The following is a 12104-nucleotide window of genomic DNA, read 5'->3' on the forward strand; positions in this document are numbered from 1 at the left end:
CAAATACTAGAAATATTCAGGCATACTAACGGGTGTCGAGTGTAATTAGGTTTACGTGGTGAGGGGGCTTGGTTTGAAATATTAAAAATAGCGGGTTCCTTTTGTAAAGAGGGGTGGATATGTGTGTTAGAGTGAAGGGGGGGGGTTTCTTTGGAAAAACAGGAAAGGGGGAGGGGGTTTTGGGCAAATAACCCCTTTCTTCCTCCTTCCTCCTGCATAGAGCAGAGGAGGGGATGGGGGGGGGCTCGGCGCCGGCCTATTCCGGCGGTCAAGGCCCCGGGCTGCTCGGGTGAGAGGGGAAAAGAGGGAGGGGGGCGCGGGGAACCCATCCCCGGCCTCACCTTGGCTCGGGCTGCAGCAAGGGGGGCTGCCCACGGGAGCTTGCGGCGGCGGGCAGAGGTGCCCGTGGGGGCGGCGCTAGAGCGGTGGAGGCGGGGAGCCAGGTGGCGGGGCAGGGTGTGGGGGTGCCGAGGCGCGCGAGGGGGCATTTATAGGCGGCCGCGATGGGGGGAGCGGTGGAGACCGGTGGGGAGGGCCGGCGAGCGGCGCGGGGTGCCTTCAATGGCGCTCGGCCGCTTGCGGTTGTCGCGGAGCGGAGCACGGGCGGCGGGTGGACGGGACAGCTCGGCCAGCAGTGGGAACGGGGCGGCGCTGTGCGGCCAGGGCGACGACGCGCGCGACGGGGTGCGGCAGAGGGCAGCGTCGGGCGGCGCGGCCGACGACGGGCGGCGCGCGCGCGCGCGCGGGCGGCGCGGCGTGGCGCGGGCCAGGGGCGACGGGCGCCGCGGCGCGCGGCGCGTGGGCACGCGGGGCACGCGGGGCGCGCGGGCGGGCGCGTGCGCTTGGCCACGGCAAGCGCGCGGCGTGGGGTGCTCGGGAGCAGAGGCAGGGAAAGAGAGGAGGGAAAAGGAGGAAGGGAAGAAAAAAAAGGAAAAGAAAAAGGGAAGAAAGGGAAGGAAAGAAAGAGAGAGAGATTAGAAAAAGAAAAGAAAAGGAAGAAATGGGAGGGAGAAGAAGAAAAAGGAGAGAGAGGGGGGGGGGCGCGTCGGCGCCGGTCGCGGCAGCGACCGCGGCCGGTCGGCCACGCGCGCGCGGCACGAGGAGCGCCGGCGCTAATTGCGGCAGCGGTCGCGGCCGGTCGGCCACGCGCGCGCGGGGATTCGCGCGAAGGGAGTCGCGTCAGCGTTAATTACGGCGGACGGTCGCGCGTGGGCGGGCGATGCGGAACGGAACAGCTCTTCGGTTAGGGTTAGGGTTTTGACGTCGAACAGTTTTTACGAACTACTCAGGCGCATGATTTTATTAAGTAAATTTTCAGGGCGTCACAGAGTCCCACAGTGGACCGGACACGGCGGCGACAAGGATGCTCGGGAAGCTCGTCGGGAAGCCAATACAGGGCCTTAGGAACTCAATTGGCAGGTCAGGGAGCGTCGTAGGGGTGACGTGGTGCAGGCTAGAGCACGGTGGTGCCGTGAAATGGCTTGGGATGGGCTGCCCACGGCGGTGCCGAGCGCGGCCGGAGCTGGGAGAGAGGAGCAACGCGGAATGTGGGTGGAGGGTTCAGGAAATGCCACGGCAAACTGGGGAAATGGGATGTAGAGATTCTGGTAGTGCTTGTGCGCGTGAAAGGTAAGGGCTTCAAGGCCTGGTCAGGCGTCCTCCACGGCGGTGGTGTGGTGGCGACCGATGGGCGATCGGGTTACCGTGGCGTGTGCACGGGGCGACACCGGGGAAGGGCCAGTGCGGTGGGAGGGCCCTCAGGCGACGCGTGGGCACGCGCAGGAACTGGAGGTGGTGCTCGGGAAGCTGTGCCGGCGGTGGGCGGCGGCGACAGAAGCAGAGCAGGGGAGACGCAGGGGTGCCAGAGGAGGAAGAAGCAGACTGGAGTCAGAAGGACTCGTTTGTAATTCCCAAAAATTCCAGGGACCCTTCTATAAACTAAGATTTCCCGTTGATACAAAAGCCTAATGAGAAAAGTGTCTAAAGAAAAGTTGTAGAGAATTTCAAACCCTACAATACTGCTTTAAGGTTCAAGTTCAAAATCCCAAAGAATATAATTTTAATTTAAACTTTAGAGCACAATTCAATTTATAAACTTTGTCTTGTAATTCAAACAAAATGCTCTAATGTTTAGGGTCTTTTTGCAAGATTTCCTGCAGTAATCATTACTAACTCTTTTTACACATTAATCCCTAAACAACTTTGAATTTGACTCCCCTACTTCAACCATTTCATATATAACCCTTATATTTGTTTTAATTACACATAAGTCCTTGATTTCATACGAAGTTTATTTCTTTTGGATTTTAACTTAACATTTGGGCTTTACTTTGCTCTAGTCAAATAAATTTGACATTTAAGAGTATTTTCACACAATTGCACATAGAAACTTATGAAATTCATAATTTGCAATTACACCCCTAGTCCTTTGTATGAAGCTTAATATACATACAACACACTAATATCTAGTGTCCAGATTCTAATTACAAGAATGTTACAGCCTTCCCCCTTAAAAAGAATCTCGTCCCGAGATTCCGAAGCTGAGCAGGAAGGGATAATTAGATTTGGGGATTAGCTTGAAGAAAGTCTGGAAAATTCCGTTGAAGATAAGACTCAGTTTCCCAAGTCGCTTCTTCTTCGGTGTGATGATCCCATAAGATCTTGTACATCTTCACTGCCCTTCTTCTGGTGAATCTCTCCTTAGTATCCAGGATTCGAAGAGGTTGCTCGATGTACGAGAGATCGGGTTCAATCTCAATGGCACATGTTTCAACAATTTCCGCGGGTACTTTGACACACTTCTTAAGTTGAGAGACATGAAATACATCGTGAATAGCAGCCAATTGAGATGGAAGGCAAAGTTTGTATGCCACTGGGCCACAAACGTTGAGAATTTCAAAGGGTCCGACATATCGAGGTGCTAACTTCCCCTTTATGCCAAAGCGTTGGACGCCTTTGGTAGGTGATACTCGGAGATATACAAAATCTCCTACTTGGAATTGTAGAGGTTTTCTCCTCTTATCTGCATAGCTCTTCTGTCTGGACTAAGCGGTTTTAAGATTAGATTTAATAACCTTAACCTTATCTTCGGCTTCAACGACTAGGTCTGGTCCGAAGATCTTGCGTTCACCGGTCTCTGACCAACTCAAAGGAGTTCGACATCTGCGACCATATAACGCTTCGAAAGGAGCCATTTGAAGACTAGCTTGATAACTGTTATTGTAGGCAAATTCAGCTAGAGCAAGGCACTTGTCCCAACTTGTACCATAGTGAATAATACAAGCTCGGAGCATGTCTTCAAGAATTTGGTTAACTCGCTCAGTCTGCCCATCAGTCTAGGGATGATATGCAGAGCTTCGAATCAATTTAGTCCCTAGAGCTGATTGCAATTGTTCCCAAAATCGTGCGATGAATTGGGACCCTCGATCAGAGATGATCGTTTTTGGAACCCCATGTAATCGAACGATCTGGTCCAGATAGACTTCAGCATACTTTTTAGCAGAGTATGTAGTATGCACAGGAAGGAAATGAGCTGTTTTTGTGAGTCTATCAATGATCACCCATATGGAGTCATGTTTTTGAGATGTGTTGGGAAGACCAACAATGAAATCCATGCTAATGTCTTCCCATTTCCATGACGGTATGGGTAATGGCTGAAGCGTACCAGAGGCTTTTAAATGGCTAGCTTTAACTCTCTGGCATGTATCACATTCGGATACATATTTGGCAATTTCTCTCTTCATTCTGGTCCACCAAAAATGTTGCCGAAGATCTTGATACATCTTGGTGCTACCAGGATGAATAGAGAATTTGGATAAATGTGCTTCGTCGAGAATCTGTTTACGAAGTTGATGATCCTTAGGCACAACAATTCGATTGTTGAACCACAAGGTTCCTTGATGGTCGGTGCGAAAATACTTATATTTAGCTTCTCCTAGAGATAGCTTGGATTTGATAATCTTGACACCCTCATCATGGAGTTGAGACATGATGATTTTATCTTGGAGAGTGGATTCAATAGATAACAGATTCAAACTACCTTGAGAAATGATCTCTAAATTGAGTTTTCTCATCTGATGGCAAAGAGTGTCACTAAAAGTTGCTATGGATAAACAATGACAGTGTGCTTTACGGCTAAGTGCATCCGCAACCACATTAGCTTTGCCCGGATGATAGTGTACCTCAAGGTCATAATCTTTGATCAACTCTAACCAACGCCTTTGCCTCATATTTAGATCAGCTTGAGTGAAAATATACTTGAGGCTCTTATGGTCAGTGTAAATGTTACACTTAGCCCCCATAAGATGATGTCTCCAGATCTTGAGAGCATGGATAACTGCTGCCAATTCAAGATCATGTGTTGGATAATTCTGCTCATGAGTCCGAAGTGCTCGGGATGCATAAGCAATAACCCGGTTGTTTTGCATAAGGACACAACCAAGGCCAATTCCCGAAGCATCACAATAGACATCAAAAGGTTGAGTACTATCTGGCTGAGCTAGTACTGGAGCAGTCGTCAGAAGTTTTCTCAAAGTGTGAAATGCTTCCTCACACTTATCATCCCAACGGAACTTAACTTCTTTCTTAAGTAGCTCAGTCATGGGTTTAGCTATCTTGGAGAAGTCTGGAATAAATCGGCGATAATACCCTGCCAATCCAAGGAAACTTCGTATTTGATGGACTGAAGTGGGAGGATTCCAGTCCATAACTTCTTGAACTTTGGTTGGATCAACCGATATGCCTTGACTAGAGATAGTATGTCCCAAAAATTTCACACTATCCAGCCAGAATTCACATTTTGAGAATTTAGCATAAAGGCAATGATCACGTAGTCGTTGAAGAACGACACGTAAATGATTAGCATGGTCTTCCTTGGTTCTGGAGTATATCAGAATATCATCGATGAAGACCACGATGAATTTATCAAGCTCCGGCATAAATACGGAATTCATGAGATACATGAAATATGCCGGTGCATTAGTAAGTCCGAAGGACATAACCAGATATTCATAAAGTCCATATCTGGTTGAGAAGGCCGTTTTTGGAATATCACTAGGCCTGATCTTGATCTGATGATAACCAGAGCGTAAGTCAATCTTGGAAAAGACCTTTGCTCCAGCTAGTTGATCGAACAAGATATCAATGCGGGGAAGAGGATACTTATTTTTGATGGTAACCGCATTGAGTGGACGGTAGTCGACACATAGCCTCAGACTATCGTCTTTCTTCTTGACAAAGAGAGCAGAACAACCCCAAGGTGAAGCACTTGGACGTATATACCCCTTATCAAGAAGATCTTGGAGCTGAATTTTCAATTCTGCTAATTCATTTGGAGGCATACGATACGGCCTTTTTGAAATAGGAGCAGTGCCAGGTTGAAGTTCAATGATAAACTCGATGTCTCTATCTGGTGGCATTCCAGGCAAATCGTCTGGAAAGACATTGGGGTATTCACATACTATAGGAATATCCTTGACTTTGATATCTGTGATAGCATAAGTGCAGGGGTGCAGACATTCTGGCTGAGGCAAATAAAGGGTGGTGATCCCATAGTATGGTGATTCAATTTCAACAACTCGGGAAGATATGTCTAACTGTACTCGATGTTTAGTCATCCAATCGGTCCCAAGTATAATATCAATACCCTCCAATTGTAATAAAACCAAATCAGTTTTAACTTCAATGCTTCCTAACTGAATTGGCACACTTTTAATCATTTGGTTGGAGGTGATTTTTCCTCCAGTGGTAGAGATCATATATGACCCCTGGATAGAACAGGATTCAAGTCCTAGTCGGGTTCCACAGTTGCTACTAGTAAAACTATGTGTTGCTCCAGAGTCAAATAAAGTAACAACTGGTTTATGGTGAATAGAAAATGTACCCGACATGACAGGAGCTCCATCTGGAAGTTCTGCAAGAGTGGTGAAGTTGATTCGTCCTTGTCGGACTTGCATCACCGGCTTCTTGCCCTTATTCTGGTTTCCCTGGGTGGAGCTTTGCCCTTGATTAAGTTTCTTAGGCCGCGGGCAATCTCGGATGAAATGGTCCGCACTTCCGCAATTGTAGCAGCGATAGTTGCTGCCTTTCTGTGGCACTTGCTGAATATTTGGCCGTTGGCCAAATTGTTGTGCTTGCTGCGGGGGCACAGGAGGTCTGTACCTTCCTTGCTGCTGAGGCGGCCTAAAAACCAATCTTCCCGTTGGAGCATTGCGCTGTGGTGCTCTGGGCGGCGTATTGGAAACAACCCGATACCTCGGTGGTTGGGCACTCGAGGGTCCAGCAGGGTTCTTCCGCTTCTTCTCGGCATAATGTGCCACAATGCAGTCTTCTTGAGTTAAGGCCATGTTAACCAACTCACTGAAAGTATTTGCCTTCACAAGGTTCAGGCGTTCCTTGAGTTTGGTGTTCAGGCCCCAACGGAAGCGGTCTTGTTTCTTGGTATCATTATCTGCATGATACCCTGCATACTGGCACAGATGATTGAAATTCTGTGCGTACTGCAGAACTGTGTTGGCACCTTGTGTAAGAGCCAGGAACTCGTTAAGCTTTCGCTCCAATAATCCTGCGGGTATATAATGTGCTCGGAAGGCGACCCGAAATTCATCCCATGTGATGACATGCCCTGCAGGTTGCATGGCATAAAAATTGTCCCACCAGATTCTAGCAGCACCACGAAGTTGTTGAGCAGCAAAGGAAGCCTTGCTAGAATCCGCACAAGGTATGGTCAGGAGAGCGAACTTTGATTCAATGATGTGGAGCCAGGCATCGGCATCTAATGGTTCCTCGGCCTTACTGAAGAAAGGTGGTTGGGTACTGAGGAAATCTTGGTAACTAGCCACAGGAGAATTGCGATCATCCCGGCCTCCTCGGAATTGATGCTGCTGATTCTGCTGTGCTTGAACCAACAAATTAAGCAATTCCGTTTGCCGAGCCATGACTTCGGCAAGGTTGGGAGGAGGTGGTGGCGGTTGCTGAGAACCGCTGGCCTGATCAGCCCGGAAACCCTCCGGGGTTCCCCGTGTAGCTCCAACCATCTGAAATAAAGGAGATGTCCATTATTAACCATATCTCCTTACTCCCAATTTCAGAAAACATAAACAATGCATATATTCCGCATAATCATCTCATCTCAGAATTAAAGATAATGAACAAGATGATAAAATCGGAAATTATATTACATTGCTGATTCAGATAGTTCTCACTTCGCATGTCGAAAATTCACTACATAGGCCATCTATGTTACATCAAATGGCACGAGGTTTGGCTACTTAAACTATTACATTCCCTTAGATTACATCTCAAAAGTCGACGATTTACTAAAAATCGTCGAAATTTCCTACAGAAGATTGACTGCCAGAAAGAGAGTGATGGGGACTAAGAATAGGATCCCCATGCTCAGAATCAATCTCTGAAATACCCTCAATCTCTTCTGGATCTTCTTCTTCTTCTTCAGGTACTATGGGTATAGCGGGAAGTATCGGTTGCTGCTGCAATTCCTCAATGTGAGCCTGGGCATCATCAGCCACAAGTATCAGATCATGAATTTGTGCCTGTAGGAACTCAATAACAGTGTCACGCTGAGTGATAATATGATCACTCTCATTGATCTGATCTTCACGATGGAGGATTGTCTCATCCCTTGCTGCAATGATTTCATCCTTTTGTGTTACCAAGGCTTGTAATTCTTCTATTTGGGTTACTTGATGGTCAGCATTTCGATAGTGGCTTTGAGCCACACCAGTTATCTGACTTATCCCATGACGCAGTAGCATTTGGTAATGATATTGCACATCCATAAACCTGGTAACGATACGGACGGTTTCTTCAGCCAGATCTCCTAGTAGATGACCATGATGGTCTGTCCGAAAATCCCAGTCCGAATTACCCGGGTCTATGGTAGGAAATAACCCAATAGGATATGCGGCAACTTCAATTGGATGCTGATTGCAAAAGAGTTTGATAGCTTCTAAAGCAGCAGTTTCAAGAGTATCCACTAGACGATATCCAACCACTTCCACTTCTATGGGAGGCCATAAGGAGCGGAAAGGGTGTTGAGGAATTATCATCTTAACCCTGCAGCGGGGAACTCCTTCTTCACGATACTCTACCCCATCATACAGAGGAGGCTCTGTATAATGAAACATACTCAAGGATTCCCACAAAAGACGAGGAAATCCTTCCCAATGTAAACCATTGGTGCGAAAGTGCCCCTCCTGATCCCAAAAGGTACTAGTAGGAGCAGCCATCTGCGACAACAATGCAAATGGTAAGATATTTTTACCCTGTTGAGAAAGTTTACAAGGTAAAATGGATTAAGATAGCTAGTTCTGATAACAGCAAAGGCTGGAATCAGATGGATGCCTAAGATACTCAACTAAAGATTCTTACTTACCCAAATTAGGAAATACCAACATATTGCCTATTTCTTAGGAAGCATCAATTTAAACATTCAATTTAGTTGATTAATGGATTATGCATGCACGCACTAATCGATCTCACAACAAAAAAATAACTGCCAAGTAATCTTGGTCTTACGTAATTAGTTACGGTGCCACAATATAAATACGTCTCTCACTAGTAACTAGTCGATAAATCCTATCCGTCCTAATTTCGGAATCGTGGTTAGTGTACCTGCAGAAAACCACAATGCATATATATATTCAATGAACCTTTCATGCCAGCATGTCATGAAAGCGTCCCCATTCATTACTGCTCACTATAGAAACAGCATCTGTACAATTACCGCCGTACAGACAACGTTAACATACGTTATTAAATAACGTATTCACGGGGGTACCGCAAAATGCGGGGGTATGAACAGCGATCGCCATACCCTGCGCCGAACCATATACTCCCAATGTAGTCAACCGAAATTGGTACATTAGCAGCATCTCAAGTAGGCCACTGCTTGAGAAACAGCGTTCGGTTCGCATCACCGACAGGAAGGCCAAGATCCCTCAGTTGGCTGAGGATCCTTACCTTCTTACCTCACGATCGAAGATGTCGTTACAGAAAGTAAGGTTGGGTTGTGCATAAATTTAAGTTTCAACAGAAAAGTAATGCTGGAAGTTAGTCATATATATATATATATATATATATTACAGCCACCTCTAATTCCCATAATAACATTACCCTAGGGCTTACGTACTATACATAATCCTTAACGAATCCAACGTACTTTTAGCAAAATACTTTGTTGGTCAAATTTTATATCGAAAGTATTTTTAAGGCACTTTATATCTCCAGTGTACCTTGTTAGCTCTGATACCAGCTGTGGCAGAACCAACCTGAATTATACCGACTCAAGTACGCGAGTCCTCACCGAAGGGCTACCTCGTACTTCAAACGGTATAAAACCATTGGTCTGTCGGGTAACGTCCCGATAAACCACCGAACTCAGGATCCAATAAGGTACCTCACACGAAGGTGAGTCCAGAGATACAATGCCAAAATATCTTACACCACAGGCAGTTACATTACAACAATGTACAAAACATCAGTAGCTCCCACAGAGGAGAGATTATTACAAGACAGGTTTTAATTTTTAGTCAAAGCAGCGGAATTTGAAAAGCGTAGCCATTATACACGTCGTCTTTATAGATATTATGCTAGCCCTGGCATAATATCACTCGGCGGAATCTGTGTTGGCCGGGGACGGATCCCGTTCCACGGACCAACCATCAGGCAAAGGGTAGGGCCACGGTGTAATGAAAGCTGACTCATCAGGGAGATTACCTGGATTAAATCAACAAAAGCAAGGCTGAGTATACTAATACTCAGCAAGACTTACCCGGAATTGGGTATACCTTAGCCCATAACTAGACTCATGATGGCTTTTAGCTTTGGGTAGGGTTTTCAGCTGAAAAGCAACAAAGAGTAGATCCTTATTTTAAACTTTTAGCTTTCAGGTTCTAGTTGATTAACCATTCTAGGTAAGCACCTACAACTATTCAAACATGGTAGAAGCTTTACTCAAACATCATCTTTGATAATCACATAATTGCTCTTGTTACTCTATGTGGTAAAGGGAATAAGCAGTCTCATACATCGTGAGAGGCGGACGATTCTGAATCGAGATTCAACCCTTGCAAGGTAAACCTAACACACACGCTTGGAACACCACAGGGTCGTTCCGAAGCAACCGTTTACCTTACATTCCGACTCGTGGATCAGATCCACCACAAGCGACTGCAGGTCATACGCACATCCAACGTGCAGGACGTACGTCTGTAGCGCGACTACAAAACCCGTACTCCTGGTTGCCCAGCAACACGTATGCCTACACGTCGAACAAAGTAACCAAAAGAAGCAAATACATGTGGTGGGGGTATGTCCACTCCTCGGGCCGATCGGTGACTAGGCTTACCGCTTACCATATTTCACGGCATGTGGCTAGTACTTTCAAACGCTTAACCACCGCTACCACACACTGCGACCTTATCAAATTCCACAACACAGACGGGATATCATCTTAACCATGATACTTCACAATTCCCGTCCGTCATCCTTATAGTGATAACAGGAATGTAAACATTACAATTCCTATATCGCGCGAGTGACAGGAAATCACCCGACTTCTACCGGTCCTATAAGTAGAGCAGCTATTCGGACTCAATTCTAGTGTTCAATACATTGGTTCTTGGAATAATGCAACTATGGTTTTCAAACAACTCCTAAGAACTTTAATGCATACAGATAGATATAAATAATATAGGTTGCAGTGTAATAAAGTAGGGGTTATGTCCGGGGCTTGCCTTCGTTGGTAGGGTTGGGGTTAGTCAAACTATTTTCTTCCGAACCTTGGTTCGGGGCTTCAGAGAAATCCGCGACGAGAGTTCCAGGGTCTTCAGAATAACCTCCTTCTTGTTCCGGGATCAGCTGATAATCCCCGTCGGCGAGAGTGGTCGATTCTACATGATATGCAGAATGAAGTTTAATGGATGCATACATTTGTAGTTCAGTTCACGATAAAGTTGCAATCTAAATAAAGAGCATTGCATATTAACAATCAACTTAACTACCCTGCACTGGGCAGTCATTTATCGAGTACTAACTAAACTAACTAGTCTCGTTAGGCAACCGGGGTGGGTTACCCTCAAACTCCATCTAACTCCTTTAAGTAGCGTATTGGATTACCTTAAGCAATACTACATACATTTAGCAATCTCCTATTTATTAGTTAAACATTGTAATTAACTTTTAGGTTATTATTTAATTATAGTTAACCTTGAATTAATCTTAGGCAATTTATAATTTAGTAAAATTAAATTAAGACTTATGAAAATTACCCTAAGTGGGTTTGATTGAAATAACCTTACTCTAGATATTTTATACAATAAATAACAACTTACTTAATTAAACAAGATCAAGATTTGAAATTTCAAGGTGTAATTATGACTAAAGTTTTATACTAAAATTAGGGTTCAAAATTTAAGGACATCATAAACTACTCAAGTTTAGCATTCCAGAAAAATTTCATAACTTTTTATGCATTCTAATTATTGTTTATGATTTATCTTGAAATCTAAGTTTGAAATTTATAACTCAAGTTATATTAGGCTTCTGTTTCTCAAATTTTTATGTTATATCACACCCATAAAGACTAAACTATAGTAAAAATTTCATCCCCAAATATGCATAGATACTTCTGAAATTAATTTACCAAGCTTTTATTAACCTATAACAAAAGTAATCAAATACTCTAGCTAGAGGGGCTGTTCTAGGTCTCAAAAATTTACACAGAGCTATTTACATTACCTACAACACATGCTCCAAAAACTAACAGCAACAAGGCTAGGGATTACAAGATTTAATTAATGCATCCTTTTACTAGCATTTAAAATACAGAACAAACTATGCACTTTCATGGCATGGTTATAAAATAAAAGTTGCAGAGCTCATCATAAGGTTTCTAACCCAACCAATTTCGTATTTTTCTGATTTTTCTACTATTTTCTATGCATTTTCAAAGTTCACAGCAAGAAACTCAAATAAGGTTTACACATCAGTCCCTAGAATTAACACAAAACCCCCTAGACTTTCGTTTCTTTTAACCCGCAGTCCCTCCTCCAATCCCCCCCTTCGGTCAAAGCAAAAGCTCGATG

The sequence above is a fragment of the Panicum hallii genome, chromosome 1 (genome assembly GCF_002211085.1).
Source record: "Panicum hallii strain FIL2 chromosome 1, PHallii_v3.1, whole genome shotgun sequence".
Taxonomy (NCBI): domain Eukaryota; kingdom Viridiplantae; phylum Streptophyta; class Magnoliopsida; order Poales; family Poaceae; genus Panicum; species Panicum hallii.